A 22134-nucleotide genomic window follows, 5' to 3' on the forward strand; every position below is an offset into this window, starting at 1 on the left:
CGCTTCTCAAGAGTGGCTAGCAAAAACTGCGTTAAATGTGTGTAAGTGGGTAGAGGTTAATTTGCTGGCGCTGGGCCACCAAGGTATACGCATATAGCCTTGTCTATAAATAGAATCAGCAGAGCTATGGGAATAAAACTTGACTTCAGATGCATGTAAGTGTTGATGGATTTTTAATAGGTGATCACAAGATGTCTCTTATGACAATAGTAGAAGATGGAAATCCAAATTGGCCGCTAAACGTGTTTAATATTTAAAAATGTGGAAATGCAGTACACGTTAACTTTTTATGGCTATAATTTGAATTTAAGTGTGCATAAGCAAGGGGCTTGGAATCTGTATTAATATGAAGTATGAGAACACAAGAACATTTTTTGGTTATAATTCTGATCCCATATGGTAACAATATAACATTACAACTAACAATATAAAATTAAAGTTGCATATTGGAAACAGAACGAATATAGCAGAAACAGGTGGTCGATGGGAAAAAATGAAGCCTTCTTCTAGAAATTACTAACCCACAGATGTTAGTGTTCTTTGTTTCACCAAACTCGAAGGGTGCGAATATACAAAAAGAAGTAAGGAAGAGCTAAGTTCGGGTGTCACCGAACATTTTATACTCTCGCATGATAAAGTGATAATCGAGATTTCATTATCCGTCATTTACATATTTTTCAAATACCGTATTTGTGTAAAGTTTTATTCCGCTATCATCATTGGTTCCCAATGTATATCTTATACAGAGAAGGCATCAGCTGGAATTCAAAATAGCGTTATATCGGAAGAAGGCGTGGTTGTGAACCGATTTCACCCATATCACCCGTCATCAGGGTGTTAAGAAAATATTATGTACCGCATTTCATTGAAATCGGTATAGTAGTTCCTGAGATATGGTTTTTGGTCCATAAGTGGGCGACGCCACGCCCATTTTCAATTTTAAGAAAAAGCCTGGGTGCAGCTTCCTTCTGCCACTTTTTCCGTAAAATTTAGTTTTTCTGTCGATTAACGCACTTTTAGTGATTTCCAACATAACCTTTGTATGGGAGGTTGGAGAGGTTATTATCCGATTTCTTCCATTTTTGAACTGTATATGGAAATGCCTGAAGGAAACGACTCTATAGGGTTTGGTTGACATAGCTATAGTAGTTTCCGAGATACAAAAAACTTAGTAGGGGGAGGGGTCACGCCCACTTTTCCAAAAAAATTACGTTCAAATATGCCCCTCCCTAATGCGAACCTTTGTGTCAAATTTGACTTTAATATCTTTATTGATGGCTTAGTTATGACACTTTACAGGTTTTAAGTTTCCGCCACTTTGTGGGCGTGGCAGTTGGCCGATTTTGCCCATCTTCGAACTTAGCCTTCTTATGGAGCCAAGAAATACGTGTACCAAGTTTCATCATGATATCTCAATTTTTACTCAAGCTACAGCTTGCACGGACGGACGGACGGACGGACAGACAGACATCCGGATTTCAACTCTACTCGTCACTCTGATCACTTTGGTATATATAACCCTATATCTGACTCTTTTAGTTTTAGGACTTACAAACAACCGTTATGTGAACAAAACTATAATACTCTCCTTAGCAACTTTGTTGCGAGAGTGTAAAAACACAGCAATCATAGTCAATTACAAAGAATACTTGATTACAAAAAATTAATTAACTTGATATAGTAAAATCTAGATGGGATAAGAATCAAGTCGCCGGAAAAATGAAAAACATGATATACTACAATGTATATAGGCTCTCAAGTCGTTATTTGATATTGAATACAACGTAATGCTCTTAGCAAGTGAGTGTCGATAAAGCTAGCAAGTAGAGAAATGCAAATCGAAAAAGCCTATTGCTAGTTAAGGATAGATATATGTATGTTTTTATTAGTAGAATATACTGCAATATAGAACATTTTACATATTTTATAAAAATTAGGGATTTTTCCTTCCACTTAATGATCGCCTGTTCTCAACCTATATTCCGATTCTGTCGCTTGGTTGCAGAAAACAGTAAGTAGTCATTTATCATAAGTCGACCATTTCAAGTTTTCAGTTTTCATAAAAATTGGCACGCGTGCTTTTTAGAGATTACTTATGTGTATGAACATATAGAGATTTAAGCGTAAAAGCGTCGCTATACCATATATTTAGTTGTCAAATTAAATCCCTTTAAGCTATTACTCACAAGTATAAAAAAACAAAAGCATTATAAAGAAAAACTTTGCAGCATTTTAAACAGCATGGAACTGGCGCATGCCATTACAAAAACAAAATTAATAATAACATGAAAATGAAACATTATGCTTTAGTCACCGGTCGCCAAAAATATGGCCTTACTTCGAACACATATTTATGTATATCATAGGAACCAGTTTTCCAATATAAGGCGGACATACAGCTGCATAAAACTCGAATATATTTTGCAAGTAAACCTTTAACCTCAATTTTTATGAATAACGAATGTGTATGCTTAACGCGTCATAACGAATTTATTCGTATCGATTTACGTATAGACGCTATGCTTTCAAAATTTATATTCTATTGTAATGTAATTTGAAAAGTGTGTGTGTTTCACGGGATTAGAACCGCACAGATCCGCTTACGCCAACTCAAAGCAAAAACAAAATATTAGTGGCAAGAACAAAATGAAGTCAACTAGCTTACGTTTTACATGTATTGGCAATATATGTATGTATCATGTGCATAAATATGTATTTGAACAGAAGTGCACCAGTAAATCAGTGTTTAGGGAATGATATACAAACCGAACGCTGCCGATCATTTCATATGTGTAATACTTTAACTCCAAATTTATATTAGAAAACCTTAGCAGAGTGCATTTGTTGTTAATATTTTGTCAAAAGCCAATAAAAACAGGATTGACTAAAAGTGAAAATAAACGATCTTTCTTTTTGTTGAATGTCGTCTAGAATCATTTTTAATTTACTCATATCATAATTTCTTCTTATGGTAATCGCGCTCAAAGCCTTGAGAGTTCACTAAGATTACAGTAATGTTTATAAATAGAGAACAACTTATGAGCACTCTTAATGTATATTGAACCAAAAAGCTGAAGCAAGATATTTGCACCTCAAAAATGCAGAACGACTTACATTAATTTTATCACCTTCAGTATACTCGTCGGTGGAATGCAAAATGAATTTTTGTTTTGCACAACAGCCGGTCGCAATACTTGATGAACTGACAACCTGCTAGCACAAACTTATGAGTGACAGTGACAGTCGGTCTCTCATAGCAATGGAATTGTATTTAATTTTAAATAAAAATATGTAAGTGCATTTTATTCTTGTAGGAATTATATTTTTTTCTGAGAGAATTATTTAAATTTTATCGCGTAATATAGATAAGCTATAAATTTATTATTACTTTGAATGTAATCACAAACGTATTAAACCGAGTACAGCATGGCTGAAGCGAACCTTAAAGAATTTTTCATTTCTCCACTTTTCCTGCAGGCATTGCAAAGAGCACAATTTTTCACTTCTTTGATGGTTATAGTTTGGCAGTGTGTATATGTATTTGTTCAGATTGACCAATTGATTTGAAACAAATATTTTATCGCCGAAAAATATTTAAAATCGAATGTGCTTTGTCGTGTTTAACTATTGACAGATAATAAAAATAAATAAATATATATTAAAATTATAATCACAACTGGCCATGTATGCTTATAATGAGTTCAACATTTAATGCTATTTCGAATTGGAAAAGCTCATTGCAGTCCAAGGACACTTCGAAAAGCTCGATATGTTTCATTTAATTATGAATGCTAACATACTTGGTCTCATTTTGTCATGCAATGATTCAGCATGTGAGTATGAAGTTTGGATTGCAAGTACGTTACTTGGCGAATAATGAATCATTTTCACAAAAACTGTATTATTCTTACTCATAGTTGAACTAACAGAGCTTTAAATTTAAATAACCACCAAATACCAACCAAAACTATAATAACAAATATGCCAAATTTTTGGCAACAACAACCATATTTGTTGCTTTTGAAACTTCAAGTCAGGCGGGGCTCGAAACCAAAAAAATGTTGTCTAAGAAAATGCATATTAAAAAAATAAAAAAGGCAAGCTAAATGTCGCAACTTTGCAAGTGAACACCCAGCAAAAATTACACTAAAAGAGACTGAGAATTGAAAAAGCAAGAAACATAAAAAATGCAATGCTTAAAAAACTTGTAAAGACACTTGTTGATAAGCAAAAGCATGCACACATTATATAGTATATATGTTTGTATGTGAATTGCATTTGTTTCTATGTAGATAAATGCAAATACTTGCTCTACAGGTATAATGACATAGTCACATGGGTAAGCTTTTAATATAATACTAAGCCGTCAATCAATGCAAGAGTGCACATTATACAAATGCTTTTAGTTGGCCATTTCTTGCACCACCTCTAGCTCACATAATGCGGTGTTAATTTGAATATGCAGCATGCTTATTTACTCAAAGCTCTTTGCGGCAATAATGTCATGTATGGCAATAATAGTTCTACAAAACTTGTGTTTATTGGCCACTTTGATTTCTCTATTCCTAACTCGCCACAAAGAAAATGAAAACATTATAAAAAGCCGTAGCCGACCCATAATTCTTCATATAAAACGATTGTTTATAATGAATTTTTACCCTCTCGAGCAGACTTGCGAAATATGCTCCATATTATTTATTGTCTCTAAATGTGGTCTGGCGTGGCAAAATCAATTTATTTATTAATTTCTTAAGGTAACTTCATATCCGAAAATTTCGCTCACATTTTGAAAACGTTTAAAGAACTCGCTTTTATCTCAGTTTATTTACTGGCCTTTCTTAAGGTCACAGAAATCCAAAACTATCATGACAAAGGCAAAGACAAATCCGGCAATTCAATCAATGTAGATAAATTAGCTTCAGATGAACAATTTTAGAGCACTGGCAGTGAAATAAGAAGCCCAAAATTTATACCTACATTCGACTCGGTCAACGTGCCAAGGTGTGGACTTACCTTATAAGCGCTTTGGCAATTATCAGTAACACATTTGACCACTTACCGCCTCTGTAGAGCAATTGACTTGTTCAATGAACGTTTAGTTGCCGTTACATTCTATGGTAAGCACCGCAATTACACCTTCAATAAAAATGCCAAATACAAAGGCAAAATTTAAAAGATTGAACCAGATTGCTTACGTGCAAAGCAGTAAATATGTTTAATACAAAGCAGTTGAATAAGAAAAAATCTGTACTGACTGATATACAATAAAACAAAATATCATTAAGGAGTCGGCATTCTTCTGCGGTCTAGTCGAATATGTGAAGGTCGCAACGCTAATTATAAACTTTAGGTATATTTATGCCATATGCTTGTAATTATTTTATTCGTATTAATGGCTTGTAGAGGTTGTTATTTGCCAAGTAAGTGCTTCAACAAAAAATATTAGTCAGCGATAATGTTAGATGATAGTAAACTATGACCAGATTGCCAGCTTTGTGCACACAGTTTTACTTGCATATAAACATATCAATTAATATTGGTTCATAACAATCAATTGAAAATAATTTGGTTTTTCAAGCGATTCTAATTGAAAGCAAATGCTTTATAGAGCTTTATATATTGATATATACGAATATGTGTACTTCACACATGAAAATCATTTAGCGTGTTGTGCAACACTCGCAAACTTATTGGGTGTGTTTTGCCCTCATTTGGCCATGATTTGAAAAATTCGCTATTAAAATAAAACATACTAAAGTAAACGGTGTTTATTTAAAATTAAAGTGAATTGCATGAAAAATTTTAGAAAAAATATTCCCAGATTGTATAAGAAAATATGTATTATAATGCTCACGGTACTCAAAATAAATCTATCAGCTGCGTACCTTATTTATGTATAGTCTTTTTATCTTTAAGTAAATTACTATGATATTATTGCATCTAAGGGGGGGTGTTCTAGTCTGAAGTCATGGGTGGATTTAAGGTAATTCTTAGGTGGCATCAGAAAAGGTAATTAACAGTTTTATTTAGAAATTGTATATTAAGAATCGTAAGTAGGAAGCCATTTTATTTAAAAAGACATTTTATAACGAACTGATAGTATAGATATTTTTAGTGGCGCCCTCAAATAAAGAATATTTGCAGTGATAAATACCCAAGTTTAATTTTTGCATTAAACGCTTATTATAAAGCATTTTCTCAAATTTTCGAAGTTTTTTTTGTTGCAATTGTTTTTTAAAGGTTTACCCACCAGCTGATAAATAACTGTGTCGCTAATTGCAAAAACGTTTCGTGATTAGGTTTCGTGTAAGTCAAATATATAATATAGTATATAGAGTAGTAAATATTTCGCTGGATGATATTTATTCGAGTTTTTTGGACCATGTGAAATGTGTGTATGTATGTATACAAGCAACATTAGCAAATACTTCTTTATATAAATAAATAACCATAACTGTATGTAAACACAAACCGTAGCCTGTGTCCACTTTTCCTTTTGTTCGCCTAGTCTCCTTTCGGATTTATAGGCTGACAGGAAGCGAAATTGTTGGCGCAGAGTATAAGCTGCATACCAATAGACAATTTCAATTTGCACACACACATATGTACATATAATGGGTGATGTCAGCGTGTGCCGAACGAGTGCCACCAAATGAGTCTCGCTGCAATGCTCAAATGTGTACGTGTGTGGTTTCACGTCAGCGCGATTGCGCAATATTGCGCGCTCACGCCTTTGCTCTTGTTTTTGCTTCTGTTTACACTTTTGTATGGTAATAACAATTTCGCAATAATCTTTGCGCCTGCCATGTTCATGCATGTTCGTAATCTTGTAAGTAGCTGTTGCTGCATCCCAAACGGGCCAACTTGCAACAAGCACACAGACGTTGGAAAACTGCAACGTGATGCGCTAAAGCGAGGAGACGCGCACGGTTTGACGTCTGATAGCCAGCAGAAATTCTCCGCACAAGGGGAAATTAATTAGGCCTCAATGCAACAATTACTTTGTTTTGTTTTTTATAGTGGATTAATCCAACGGAAAATGGTCGAAGTAGTGGCATTTGTGAGGCAAGCGCGAGGCAGCGGTTCAGCAAGCTCACTTACATATGCTTACATATGTAAATATGCGTGCAGCCATCGTTGCAAATGTGTGTGCCTGGTGGAAGTCGTCACACCGGGCGTATGCGCTATTTTTATGGTTATATCATACACTTCCGCTTCTCCATTTTTATGGTAGCTGTGAGTGAGTGAGTGAGTGTTTAGCGTTCCACTCTTTATTTTAATTGTTATCAACGCTTTGTTTGTATTGGCATGCCGATTTTTCTTTGCTTACCACTTTAAAGCGCGTGGAGGTATACTGTCAAATTATTTGCGGGCTCATCGCTTGGTCGTTTCACACATTTATCTGTCACGTTTGTGTGCTCAGCTGTGACGCGCATCCATTTGTATTTGGATACACTCATCTTCTGCCGCTGAAATGACCACTCAATTGTAGTTATTGCTGTGGTTGGCGGCAGAACAACCATTCCTGCCTTCGGTGTTGGCACTTTATTAATTGCTGAGTGAGTGATGCTGAGCAAATTGACCGCTGTCACTTTGATGTTTTTCGGTTTAAATTCTAGTTTTGTGTAATTCGTGTGGTATTTGCCTTTGGTCTTCTTTAGTTGGGCTCTTTTTGTTGTTGTGCTTAGTCCGCATTCGGATTTTCAAATGTATAAATTCGTTTAATTTTTTTTCTTTTTTTATTAGGATTAGTTTCATTTTGCTTAATTAGTGTAATTTTGCAGAACTTTTTTTAATTATGCGTGATTTAAGCCAAAATATTTTTTTCTACTTATTATAATTGGTTTTGGCCGCGGTTAGACAATACTTGAAAGCTTAAATACTTACTACACATCTGAAGCATTAAATTATTATAAAAATGGAAGGTACGAGGTTTTCAAACTAAACAAATTCTCTCTTCTCTCTCTTCCATTTTGGAAATAATTAATATTTTTCATGACAAACTAATCCTAAAAGTAACAAAAATACTTTGATATAACATACATATGTATGTATTTAAAATTGACATTATTTTTGATTAGTTTTGACGTGACACGCTCGCTTGCAGAGTCGTATAAACATAAATCGAAGCTTTGCGTGTAAAATTTATAGTTTATTAACATCAAATAACTGATACAACAGTAATGACCTTTATGTAATCATAGCGGTATCTTTGATAAAAGTTCACTTCAACTGTGCTCGAAATATAAAATTTTGTCCACAATCAAATATTTATTCTTCGTTGAAAAGTTGATCAAAGGCTCCTCTAAAGTCAAAGGAACTTTAAATAAAATTTTATAAAAACGAAAAATAACTGAAAGAGCTTTGAAAACAAAAAATATAACGTAATTAATTTAAGTAAAGCATAGGTCAACGTACAATAGAGTACAACTTATGTGAATCAGTACACCGAACATGAAAATGTAATACTCGTAGGTCTGTAAGTTTACGCTGAGTTTGAAGTTATTCGCAACAAAGACACTAGTGACAAACTTGTGCACTTGAAGACTTCAACACAATCAAGTTTTTAACTTCCTTTGTATTATTATAAATTGAAGCCATTATGAAATAATTTTGGTTGAAGAAGAACTCAAACATACAAATTATTAATTTCTACTAGGGTGGTCATAAATTGAACTTTTAGCTTAATATTTGAAAATAGAATTGTTTATAAAATATAAAAAATTGGTGCGTAAAATAAACCTTAAAATAACTACCGTTATATAAAATGTGAAGTTTCCACAAAAAAAAAAAATGAATTATGAGAATCTTGATTTATGCGGTTATCAACTGCAGAATTTTATGGGCCTCATTGCATTTCGGCAAATAATCAAGTCAATAAATCCATATATACTACTTGTTTTTTTTTTAAACAGCTTAAGTCTACATACGGCTCGATATATAAGAAGTGTTTACTATTTTTTTACCCTGAACAAGGTTACCACGAACCATAAGGAAATGTTGGATACCCTTAAAAGGATGAGCGTGATTGTTTGAGTCGATTTAGCCACGTTTGTCTGTCTGTATATATGCGAACTAATCCTTCAAATTTTGAGATATTGATCTGAAATTTGGCACACGTACTTTTCTTCGCAATAACTTGCTCATTTGTGGGAACCGTCGATATCACAAATAGCTGCAATGATAACTGACCGATCCGAAACAATTTCTTTATTTAATTTTGCGAATCATATTCATTGGCAGTTACCGTAGGCCTAATTTATTTCAGAGTAAGGATTTTTATAATACCTTTTACAGGTTATTCGGTTTTCAATAACCACCCTGACCATACTTTTGTTAAATATTTAACAAAATTACACAATATATATATATACATGTATATGTCTTAATATTGCTTGTGCAGCCGATTACAATTACTTGCTCGCGCTTAACATATTTTTTTAACCATTACAAGCTATTTTTTTGTATGCAATCAGCAAGCTGTCATTATTATTTAGTTATAGTATTACATAATAAATGCTGACACGAAATGGAGGACAATATAGAAAGAAGAAAGAGAAATTGAAATTAGTGCCGAATCAAAGGCGGAGGTGTTTGTGAGAAAAAAATAATTAATAAAATGATGAAAAAATAATGAGTAAAAAGTAGATAGTCAGGCTAATATAAGTATACCTAAGCAGTTTTATAAAAATCTGACGAAAATGAAAATCGGAAATTGAAAAAAGTTAACGCAGGTACAAATAATAAATACTTTGTTGCGCTGTAATAAATCTATTAGTAATAAACGGTTTAAAAGCAGCCATTGAAACTTATTCGACTGAGGAGAGTTGTATATTTCTTCACATTCGGTGCATTCTGTGCCGACTGCAATTTCAATAGGAAAAAAGAAATGTACACGTAAATGGTACAAGCGCTTGTTTAATTTTTTATCAAGAGAAAAAAACCACAAGTATATATGTACTATATGTAATTACTTGACGAAAATGTCGCACACACTAATTAAAATACTTACATACATGGCTAGTGTATGTAAGCGCGTTGATTGACTGCTGGCATTCACTCCACTGCAGAAAGTAATGTCAATGATTTGCGTTTGTTTTGCTTTTAATTAACCGTGTTTTACTTTTACAAATTTAGAGAAAATAATTAGCCTGCTTTCTGCTAGTTAGTACTCCGACTTGCTTATTTTGATATCTAAGTTGAATGCTTGTGCACCGATTGATTCGGTTATAAGAAATACTATATAAAATTAAGCTCTAATCATTGATATACAGTAAATGGAAATTTTTCGTTTGTGTTATATAGAGTTTGTCCGAAAGGTAATAGAACTGAATCGATTTAAAAAAATTTATTGAATCAATCGTAATAATTTTTTAAGGTTTTTGAGATAAATTTTATTTCTGTGTAATCTTTTCTTGCGAAAAAAGGAAAGACAAAACATGTTCAGCAGAGTAATTTAAAAATGGGTAAAACTATGAGAAGGCAATCTAATATTTGTAGTAGGCTACTCCATTAACGATAAGCTCCATTAAAAATTAGCTGTTATACTTCTTGCGTTCTTCATTGTGTAGTTATTTTAATGAATAAAATTTATCAGCTGATTGTTATTTTATTCATGCATACAACCAAATTTACAGCCTACAGGAAGAGTAACAAAGATAACTCGGAAATGCTAATAGCATTGACAGACGGCAGCGTTAAACCAGATTAATTGCATTTTTCGGGATTAATTCAGGAGTTACCACAGCTAACTCCGTTGCTGAAACCAAAAATAACTCTCAAAATTTTAGGGAGTTTGTGAGATTTTTGTTGGCAACATTGTTAAAAATGGCCAATTTTCATCTATTGTGAATGAAATATAAGCAACCCTGACAGCTGTTTATCAAATTCTCAATATAATATCAATAAAACTTCTATGTTATGATGCAGTTTTAAAAATAATGTGTTGATATGCTTTTGTAATAAAAAATGGTTTGGTAAAAATTGGTCGGCTAACAACCGTAATGTTTATCTTCTATCAATTTTCATTGAAAATATTATAAAAAGGACAATGAGCTGTTTATGAGAGTTTCAAACTCGCATAGCTGCCGTCTGTCACCTACAAATTTGGATTTGATTAAGTGCGCAGTTAATCCGGGTTAACGCTGCCGTCTATCAAGGCTATAAGGGAACCAGCGATGGGCATAGCCGCAAGTTGTATGTTCGCGATAACGACTCTTAGGCTCCGACACTCTCGATACTTAGATATCGAGCCTAGCCCTGGCTGCCTTTTCTCTGCCCATATACATTCGAAGTAGGTAAGGAAGGGAAGAGGAACGATGAGCTCTGATAAAATGGCAGCCATATTACTGTGCGTATTGATCTCCTCGAATGTCTCGCTTTTGCCAGATCAAGCCAGAAATACCACGAATATTATAAATGTAGACACCCAAACGAAAAAGCGGATAGGCTCAGGGCGTTGTATTGCTATCTGCTATCTAATTACAGGAGTAGGATAAGTGCACATAACAGTCTAAGTGTGATCCCTCTGAGGTATCAGGCAACCTAATCTAAGGGAAACATACTCTTATAAAATATTGTACAAGTGAACATTCAATGCTTTAAAATATAAAAATAGGTAACCAAAATAAGTTATAAGTATTAAAGTTTTCGTCACTCATGAAAAATTTTTGCGCTTCATAAAGTTTTGCGAGAGAAATTTAGATAGTATTGGAGTAATTTTGATATCCAACTCAAACCAAAGTTGTTGACTACTTTTTGAATGGTCTATAATTAATATTCAAGTAGATTAACTAATGAGAGTTACGCCTATGAATATTTCAATCGTCAATAAAACAGTGAACCCACCCATTTGAATACCGTTCGGTATATTTTACCAACATAATCGTCGAATTTATGAATTCTGTAAAATTTCTAACATTTATGCATTTCTGCGAATGTTCTGACGGTGAAAGACATGAATTTGAATTTCACTCGACTACATTCTTCCCAGGCAAAACAAACTGCGGGCGGGCCTTATTGGACATGACATGTACAAACTTATGTACATGTGTGATTGTATGTTTAATGAAATTGGCTTAATTAATATGCGAGCATCGGAAGGAGCATACGCTTATTTGCGTATTTATTTAAACAACAATAGAAAAACAGATCCAAGTATAAAGCAACGCGAATGGTCCGAAGAAATGCAAATTAGAAATGAAACTAAAAACAAAAGTATCTCAAAGTTAAACAATTACTATGCTAAGATACTGGATGATCATTGTATTTGTGCGTGGGGCCAAAGACCTCGACTAATGGACAACATAAAATGTGACGGCTTTTCTGCGCTTTTTTACATTTCACGCATTCGTTTGATTTCTCCTACTTTTATCTGGCTTTGTGCGTGCTTTCGGTGTTTTACGGACTTTTGTACGCTACATACACACCCACATTGCGACGATGCGTACCTCCGTTTGATTTTCCCTGCCCTGGCGCGCTGATTGGCGTTTCGCAGCAGGTAGTTTCATATGTAGATTAATCTGGGAATTCACACGTTGTTGTCATGACTTAGACCTGCTTCATGATTATGTTGTCTATAGCGGCAGCAGCCTGACATTACGGTGCGTACATCATTCCTGTCATTCATTAATGGCTGGTGTCGACGTCGGCTTTGTTTGCCCCTTGTTAATGATTTTATTGCGGGAAAATTAAATTGTTTGATAAAATGGAAGCTAAACGCTGACAAATGCTGGCGTGGGCAAACGTGACTTGTGTCAAATTTTCGATTTGTTTGGCGTGTGAGTCAGCGGGCGCACCGAGAAGTCAACCCTCGAGCGCGGCTCCGTTAATTGGCTTTCAAATTTGTTTATTTTGCTAGATACATTCTGACAAGACGTATATAATATGTAGATTTCTAATGCTGGAATTGGCTTATGTAATTGAATGTATGTGCAAATTAAAAAACATAAAATTTTACTTTTATATTTTTGGCCAAATGAATCACCTCTAATAGGTACTTACCCTGTAAGCCGTTTGAAATTATTTTTTTATTTTTATTATTTTAATTATGTGTGTCATATAAAATATATTGCCAATTGGTTGCAAATTTAAGTTTAAGATCTATTGTAGAAAATTTACTGCATTACATAATCAAACATAATGTTATGCAACTTGTCATTTTAATAAAAGTTTGTCCTTACGTAGTGTCTGCAAAGAATATTTGAGCCAAATATATGTAAATGACAGTATTTAAAATAAACTTTAACTACTCTGAGGGAAGAAATTATTTTAAGGGTGTGTTAGAAGAGAGAAGAATACATTTTTTTTGTAGATTGACATAGTTGCTTTTACTATATTCGAGGACATAGTGAAATTTCCTCTATTTAAGGTTTCTTCTGGTTGAGAATCAGATTCAGTTTAAATTTAGCTCTAAGTTTATATACCCATAAAACCAGCAGTTTAACTTGAGTATTTTGAAATTATCTGATATCTTATTTTCATAATTGTTATCTTTTTAAATATCTTCAGATTCCGAACACCGGTTTTGTTCAGCTCATCGCACGCATAAAAATACACAAAAAAATCCTTGTAGAAGTTTCCTTTCTGCCCTCCTTCCTTCCGTTCGTTTCGTGTCGCTTTTTCATTGCTAATTTGTGATCGTGGCAATTCTTTAATGTCGGACTTTACGATTGGTATGTTTTTTTCACCAATTTAATTCGATTTTTGTGCCGCTGTAAGTCGTTGGCATTGACATGCCGAATCTTTTATGGTATTTTAATTTTAGTGTTTCAATGCGTGCGAATTAACGTTAAAATCGTAAGGTGGTTGCTAAAATGCAACATATTTTTTATATTCGAATTCCCAGTTGGTAATATTGGGCAGTCGAAAAAGTTTTTTCGTATTTTGCCAATAGATGTCGTTGCAGGCGCATACTTCCAGTGCTACGAATCACATTGTAGCATACCATATAGTGTTGGAAAGGTGAGGTTTTAAGCTTCATTTAATTAATGTCGGAGAAGATGGAAAAAGTTATAGCTGTTCAAAAATGAGTGATAATAATGAAGAAATTTGCTATATTTTGAAATTTTTATATAAGAAAGGGAAGAGTGCCACGTAAGCCACAAATGAAATTTGTGAAGTTTACAGAGACGGTGCCGTATCAGTTCGTGTAGCACAACAATGGTTTGCTCGCTTCCGTTCTCGAAATTTCGATTTACACTGATGGAATAATGTCTTTAGCGGAAAAATGGTAAAAAGTGGTCAACCAAAATGATACATATTTGTTTATTTATTAATTATTACAAATATAAAAAAATATGTTAAAATTTGGTTAGAAATACGAAAATACTTTTTCCACTACCTATATTTGGTTTTGAGTTCCTAAAGTCAAAAATTAACTGAATTTGCCGAATATTTTCGTGAGTTGCATTAGGTTGAGGGGGAATCCTTCCTCGGTAAGAAGCCTCGCACAGGAGCACCACCACAATAGAACTGGAAGTGTGTGATCACAGTAAGGAAGATGGGGTTATCTCCCACAAAGAACGGAAGCGGGTCGCGGCGGCTTTATCCGCAGTTTTCATGAAGGTGTTCAAGGGAAACCCCGGAGTGCATATAATGCATGTTGGCACCATAGCATACAAGCTGTTCAGGAGTGCTGACTAAAGGTTGGTTGTATAAGGAAGTGGTAGAAGGTAGGAGGTCTGGAAAGAAGCAAGACTAGAGGTGAATCTTCCACTGTGCACTCGAGCTCGTATCTGGCTTCCACCCGAACCCTTAACCCCCGAGGAGATAGAAGAAATGTGGCGGTACTACAATTCGTCTTCTCCAATTCACGACAGGAGGGTCATAAGGCTCAAGAGAAGCAACGAAACATATCGGTCGGTGCTGGTTCTTCTCAAAAAGGAGACCATAGGACCTCTCACCGACGCAAAGGGTGTCATCAGCTATAGGTTTGAGAGAGTCGCTCTTAGCATCCTTCCTTCCGATGCCTGGGTGGATGTTCCACAGATTCCAGAAGGGACAGAATAGAAGGAAACTTAGGCGCAAATGGGTATAGAATGGAATTGAATAGAATGGAATAGTCCTTTGGAGAGGAGGATGAAAGTCCTATAGATTCTAGACGGTGGAAGAAAGCTTGCGGCATTATCGGCTTGGGAGCGAACTCACGGAACACTGTCTGGAGAAGCTTGGACATCTTTTTATTAGTAACATTGGAAGCTCCCTATTGTAGTCGCAGGCATGGAAGAAGTGCTTGATCTCACTATGACAAGAAACTTCGATTAGCTCTTAATGGTCGTCCCAAATCGAGGCTCAATGCTGTCTGCCATTGGAAGCTCTTGTCCTCTGAAAATTCAGAAAGAAAAGGGAACCCTTTGTTGGAAACCAGAAATCCGATCATCAAGCAGAAGGCTTTTCAATATAGACCTAAGAAGCGGGCATAGCGTACTGCAGCTTCCTTTAGAGATGTGTGTACTCTGATAGCTGAACGGCTATACTGGCTTTGAGCTCACTTAATATGCGCTCAAAACAGTTTCAAATTTCTTCGATATTAGACTTGACCATTACCTCAATATCAACCGTATTGGCTGGGATTGATATTAATAAACTTAATAAATTTGTAGTAAGGTCAATCTAATGAGATGATGTACTGTAGGGAGTTATTGGGTAACGTTAAGGGCACTTATTTGTCCGTGTGAGATCCACTGATTGTGGTTCAACCCTATACCTAACCTTACCTAACCTGCATTAATAGTTTTATTTAATGTACAAAAATTCGAAACTCACTGGGACAGACTAAAAATGTTGTTAACAAGAGATATAAAACATTAAAAATAAAAATCGCGAAAAAGCCAATAACTTAGAATCGCTTAGAACAAAATTCTCAATAATTTGATTATAATTTTGCTAGCTATTTAACAGTTAGTATTCGTTTGAATACATTTTTTTTCTTCTTCAGAGTTCAGAGAGAGTGATTTATAAAATTTTTTCCCACAATGTTTGTTTCATTCCAGCAATTATAAATTTAAAAAAACAGCCGAGTATATTTGTCAAATAAAATAAAATTTTCAAGAATATAGTATGTAATTCAACAGATCTTACATAAAAGGTTTTGTCCCACGATACTCATAGCCATCAATTATGCTATATACATATATCAGCATAATCAACGAAACTCCGCTAGTAAAGCTAGCCTCTAACTGTGTCATCAGGGGTCATAATTTAAAATGGGCGTGCACACGCCGATCTTCCATTTAATTTCTATGTAAATTCTATGGACGAGAGATAAAACGTTCAATGCGAATTAGCGACTAATTGTGTGCATGCGCACACGTTAATTACACACTCGAAGTGCTGTGCTAGTTCACTGTGTATGGTATGGATAAATACATACATATGTATGTATAGTATATATTCATGAATTCAGATATGCATACATATAAAATCGAAAGACCAAACGCAGAGCTGCTGTCCAAGCAAAGCTGAACTGCGATGATATTTGCTTTGATTCAATAGCTTCAAATACACTAACACATGAAATCAAATCAAACGCGTCTCTGTCTCTGCCCCAGCAGTTGTGAATGTTCGCTAATTTATTGCTAATATTTTATTTATTTATTTTTCTACCACATTGCTTTGCTTTTTATAACTGGCAATTACTGTTTGCGGTCGCTCGTGTGAAGTACGGTAAATAAGTAAGTAGATACATATGTACCATATGTAACCAGACATGTATGTAAGTATGTCTACATAAAAAGTGTGAGTATTTGAAGGAAGTGCTGGATAAAAATAGCGCAAATTCAAGCCTTTTGTTCATCGTTTAAGAATTTTTAATTAACAAGCGTAAATCAATAAACTTGTTTATTGTTGTTACTTCTTTACTGTTTTTGCGTAAAGTCAAGGTCGCTTCGCTGACCGCCGCACACTGCCCACTCTGGCATAAGTGCGCTCATAACAGTGTCTCAAACGAGTGGAGGCAATAAAAAGTGAAATAAGTTGTTTGTGTGTATGTGTGTAAGAAGCATGAAAAACAAATTAAGTACAAATATATTTATTCAACATATTTTACATTTAATGAATTTGTTATGAGACTATAGAAAAAGCTCAAAAGAAATAGTATAGTTGTAATTGAGTTGCGGCTAGTGTTTGTATTGCATTCCTAATTGTTAAGTATTTTATTAGCTTCTTCTTCTTCTTCTTTCTTAATCAAATTCAAAGCACATACAGTGGCTTACTGGGTTTTTAGGTGACACCATGCGACACTTGGTGGTGGTGGTCCATTTTATATCAAATTCAATCGAACGCTCTGATTGAAATAAAAAGAAAAAGTGAAAGGCAAACAAGAATTTGTTTCGCACTCTATGTAAACTTATTAATGACTTTAATTTGAGAAGAGGTGCTGGCAAAAAATAAGAGTGAGGGCTGTTTTAGGTATGTTATTGTAAAAATTCTCCTGAAATATAAACTATCACATCTAGTTCATTTCATAAAAAAAAAATAATATACATGCTAATTTGTTACTAAAAATAAACTTTATATTTTGTACTGAAAAGTTTTAAAACGTTTTCCTCAATATCTATATATATCGAACCACTGTAGTATATATTATGACAAAAACGTACCCGGAAATTGTAATTTAAATTACCCGCGTAGATGATATTTCAAAAAAATGTCAGGACTGCCCTTAATTACTATGTAAGAAACGAGAGTGATCTTTCAACCAGTTAGTTTACAGCAGCTGCTTAAGCCGTTGCAACTCAGTAGTGCGTTGCGATTTCTACAATGGATAGAAATATCGAACAAAGAATTTGTCTAAAATTTAGTATTTCTAACTGAATTTCGTGTGCAGAATCGTTGTGAATGTTAGAAAATGCTTACAATGATTAAGTTTTATCAGAAACACACGTCTACGAAAACGGTTGAGAGATCGTTTAAGACATGGCTCTTTCTTTACGATCGTAAGCAGGTCTCTTTGGGCGAACTCTGATCCCACATTCAAGAAGTGCATTATAACTGCCCATGTGACGTGGAGTTATGAATTTGATATGCAATAAAATCAACAATCATCGGAATGAATGAAAAAAAAAACAATGGAAAGCCGGAAAAAACAACGCCAATGCCGCTCAAAAATCAATTTTTTTTTCGATATGTGGTTTGGTGCATCATGAATTTGTTCCGGAGGGATGCTGGCAGAAGTATATTACATCTAGTGAAGATTACTTTGAAGGCGACAAAATAAATATTGATGAATAATTATACTTTGTGTTTTAATTACAATTTCTGGGTACTTTTTTGTCACAATGTGTAGCTGCCATACAAAATGGACTATCAAAATTAAGATAAATTTCTCCATAGACGATATTTTTTCCTAATTTAAATACCTTAATTTGATGTGAAATTTGTTTATTTCAAACAAATTGGCTAGAAGGAACTAGCAAAATGTTTTCCGTTGTATGTAAAACGTTAGCCGGTTACGTTTTCAGATTTAGTTATATGGGTACTTATATAGTTGCTATAAGTAATGTACCTGTGAGGTGTAGTATAATCTCGGTGCAGCCGTTGTTAACGAGTTTTCTATATATTCTTCATATAATATACCATAAGTATGAATTAATAAATTCCAAATAGGTATTTTCGCATATTATTATTACTTTTTTTATTAAATTATACAGAATTGTATCTGATGACATAATTTATACAAGTATGATACGTTTTTGTAAGACTTACTTTGTGCTGTTTGTAGCTTTGTGCGCTTGTAACGCTTAGCTAAGCCGTTTAATAAATGTATGTATATAACATATGCTCACAGAACTTTTGCGTTTTTTTGCAAAAATGTTTGAGTGTACTTCTGATTTTGAGTTTCCGCCAATTATATTGTTAAATTTTGTATTTAGCGCACTTCGCACTTAGCCAATTTCGATAATTTTGCGAAATTGCTCGTAGAAAAATATTGCAGCCTAAAACTTGGTTTTTCGGTTTTGTTGTGTCTCAAATTTGTTGACTTACGTCCACTGTGGAGCACGCTGACAGTCTAATTTTATTACTGTGGTCACTTTGCGTGTCTAAATGGCGACAGTTTTGAGTACGAAATTTGTCTTAGTTCACTATGGGTTCCAAGTTTCAGTTATAGTTTGGCCAGCACTTTGCTTTCAGCTTTATTGTTGCTTTCGTAATTTTTTACAAAAATCACTCACACTCACTTTTTCACAAACACTGTGCTGAATTTTTTTTTGAGACAGCTGCAAAATTTTCCAGTATTTTTCCAATTATAAGAAATATTTTCGCATTCGCAATCGATATATTTGCGTTTACCACTGCGCGGCCGCAAGCGTCTACAGTTAGTTATCAACAAGTTATTTGTTCAAATTTTGTTTACGTATATTTTCGGTTTTCGGTTTTCGGATTTTTTGGTTATTGTTTTCCTCAGTTGTCACCCACTGTTAGTATTTGTTTGTTGCGGGGTCTACAGCGTTAATTGCTAGTCATAAGCTAAGTCGTTTTGCTTCTGATCTTGTTGTTGCCTGTGTGGAGCGCGCGCAACCGCTCGCCAACAGCTATCAAAATTAACTAACAAAGTAACGGTGCGTTCGCGTACAAGACACCACTTGCAAATCCGCGTAGAATCTGAACCGAGCCAAGAAAGTCCAGTCACTAAGCCAACTGTGGTGAATTCAAAGCACTCTGATTTACGCTATGGTGTGAGTCGCTGAAGCAGTGTGAAGGTTGAAGTATACCAAGAGAGCCGGTGCGAGAGCTACCAATCCACTTCTCCTTCTTATTTCAAATATAGATAGTAATATTCCCTCTTCGATCGCTCCAATCGCTCCAAACGATCAGCTGATCGCAAAACGCTTAGTAGAGTTAGTGGCTGAAAAGCTCTGCGCTTACGCTTGAAGAGCAACAATACATAAAGCTCGAATTCTTCTACATTTTGACATGGTGTGTCATATTTGTTTTTGCTATTTTCTGCTACCAATTATTACCATTTTAATTATGTATTACTTCGCTCTCTCGTTCGCTCGTCTGCAAAAGCTTATAGTTCTCCACGGCAAGTTTGTTTCTTATGTCGTTTGTTTTGCTTTTATGAATTTGCATTTATCTTCTACTTCGTTTGTTTTGTTGTGCACCACTTCGTGTCTGCCTCGCGTGCCGAAGCTACGCTCTGCACGTTTCTTGCACAGCGTTTTAAGTATTCACAACAACAACTTGAAGTTTATTTTAAGTGGAGTAGCGGGTGCGGTGACTCTAATAAAATTTTTTGTTAGTTTGCGAAGCGGAGCTTGGCCTACCTGCCTACCTTGACAGTTTATTCTTAGCGCATGTATTGCTTTATTTGATGACGCGCGTCCACGCAGCTATTCGCTCATCTTCACTTGACTATTTTCTCAGCTAATCAGCATATACGCTCTTTCATATTGACGTCGCTTCAGACCGTTTGCGATTTACATTTCCATTAATGATCTCATCGGAGTTTTGATCAACAATTATATTTAAAATATTCTGCGCAGACCAAGCCAATGATGTTACCGCGCCGTCATTTTGTATTTTATTTAATTAGCTTAGCTAATTTTGCAGTAATTTTCGCGTTCAGGCTATATAGTATGTGTGAATTTTTTGGAGCATTTGATTTGCAGTCCCCTTACCCCTTGCTATGATGCTGCTTTCATTGTTGTGCATCTGTGACGAAGCACGGAATTCCCCAGAATCGTTCGGCACTTGCTTGTCTGTATGTTTGGTTCAGTATTAATATTTCTCTCAACTGTGTGGGAGTCAAATTCAATCAGAGGCAAATTACAGTTGTCACGTCCGCGATTGTTTTTTGCTTATATATATTTTGTTCTTGTTGTTTTTTTCAATTTTTTCACCTAATAATTTGGTTGTTGTTGCGCTGAAGCGTTGCTCTTGTGGTGTAAATAGTTTGGTTAATCTACCAAATTACTAAATTTGTTTGAAAGCGTTGTGTTTGGGATCTCTTGAATTCCCAAAGATATTCAGCTGTGCTAAGCGCTTTCCACTTTTTAAGGTACGACAAAAAAAATTATATCAAGAGAAGAATAGAAGATATGCGCTTGTTTAGCCAAAGAAACTGTTCTTAGATATTTCGGTGGTCCTTAAAGCTTCTTTGTTTATACAGAGAAAAATACTCTGAGACCATAATCGAATTATCGGACATATGTATATGGACATTAAAAAACTGTTTAAAGCATAATAATTGAATTTTCAATCAATTTCAAACTTTTCTTTAAAATAAGAGATGTTCTTCTTTACTAAGTTCAAAAACATAATTCCTGACGATTGGGGCTAGGGATATGGTGAGAATTAATGATTTCTTTCTGATTTCTCAAATTTTAATAATTATCATTTTTTTGTCATACCTAATATAATTAAGGCGATTAATTAACTTAATTATTTAGAGAGTTCATCTGTGTAAGTATATACAAGTGTATTGGGGGCTAAGAAATGATCGAATTAATTTTGACAGTTATTGAATATACTCGATAATATATTTTGAAGCAATTTTTTATTTGGATAATACATACATACTTACTGACACGTATTCAGTATAAAACTTTTCTGAATAATGAAAATATAATGAAAATCATTATACATAGTATATGAGAGTTGAGGGTATTATTGACTCGATTTTATCAATTTTTGCCAAATTAAATATTATTAACATACCTCTAACAACTAAAACGTTCCCAGAGTTTCATCCTGATAGTAGTTACAAGGGGGCTGGGTTAAGGTTTTGCCCATTTATTTCCATTTTCAGCACAAAGATACACTGTCATGCGTAAAACACGCTCCGTCGTTCAATGAGATAGCACACATATTGGCTGATATATCCCGTATAAAGTCACCTGGCAGTTCGAAACTTTTTATATCAGGTAAATGTGAGACTAAAGAAAGTATTGACCAAATTCAAAATCACAGATTTACTATTATCAGGAAATAATTCGCTCTGCATTTCAGTTTCACACATTGACCTATATTTTTTTAGAAATAAAGTTTTATCTCGTGATATTGACTGCGTCTTCATTTTTATACTAGAAAGTGAAGGAATGCAAATGGAGTTCAAAATTCTGATGGGAAGAAAGCGCACTACAACAATGTTAGAAGAATGTTACACACCGAATTTGATTGAATCAGTCGAGC

General features: G+C 34.5%; 1 protein-coding gene across 1 annotated transcript in view; it reads right to left on the reverse strand.

The window, feature by feature from the left end:
* LOC120772740 overlaps positions 1–19510 on the reverse strand; it is a 38886-nt gene extending 19376 nt beyond the window's left edge. Inside the window, exon 1 of the mRNA XM_040101501.1 lies at positions 18706–19510. The gene's annotated coding sequence lies outside the window, so the exon portion shown is untranslated. The remainder of the gene's footprint in view (positions 1–18705) is intronic.
* Positions 19511–22134: the final 2624 nt, after the last annotated feature.

Source organism: Bactrocera tryoni, chromosome 3 (genome assembly GCF_016617805.1).
Source record: "Bactrocera tryoni isolate S06 chromosome 3, CSIRO_BtryS06_freeze2, whole genome shotgun sequence".
NCBI classification, from domain to species: Eukaryota; Metazoa; Arthropoda; class Insecta; order Diptera; family Tephritidae; genus Bactrocera; species Bactrocera tryoni.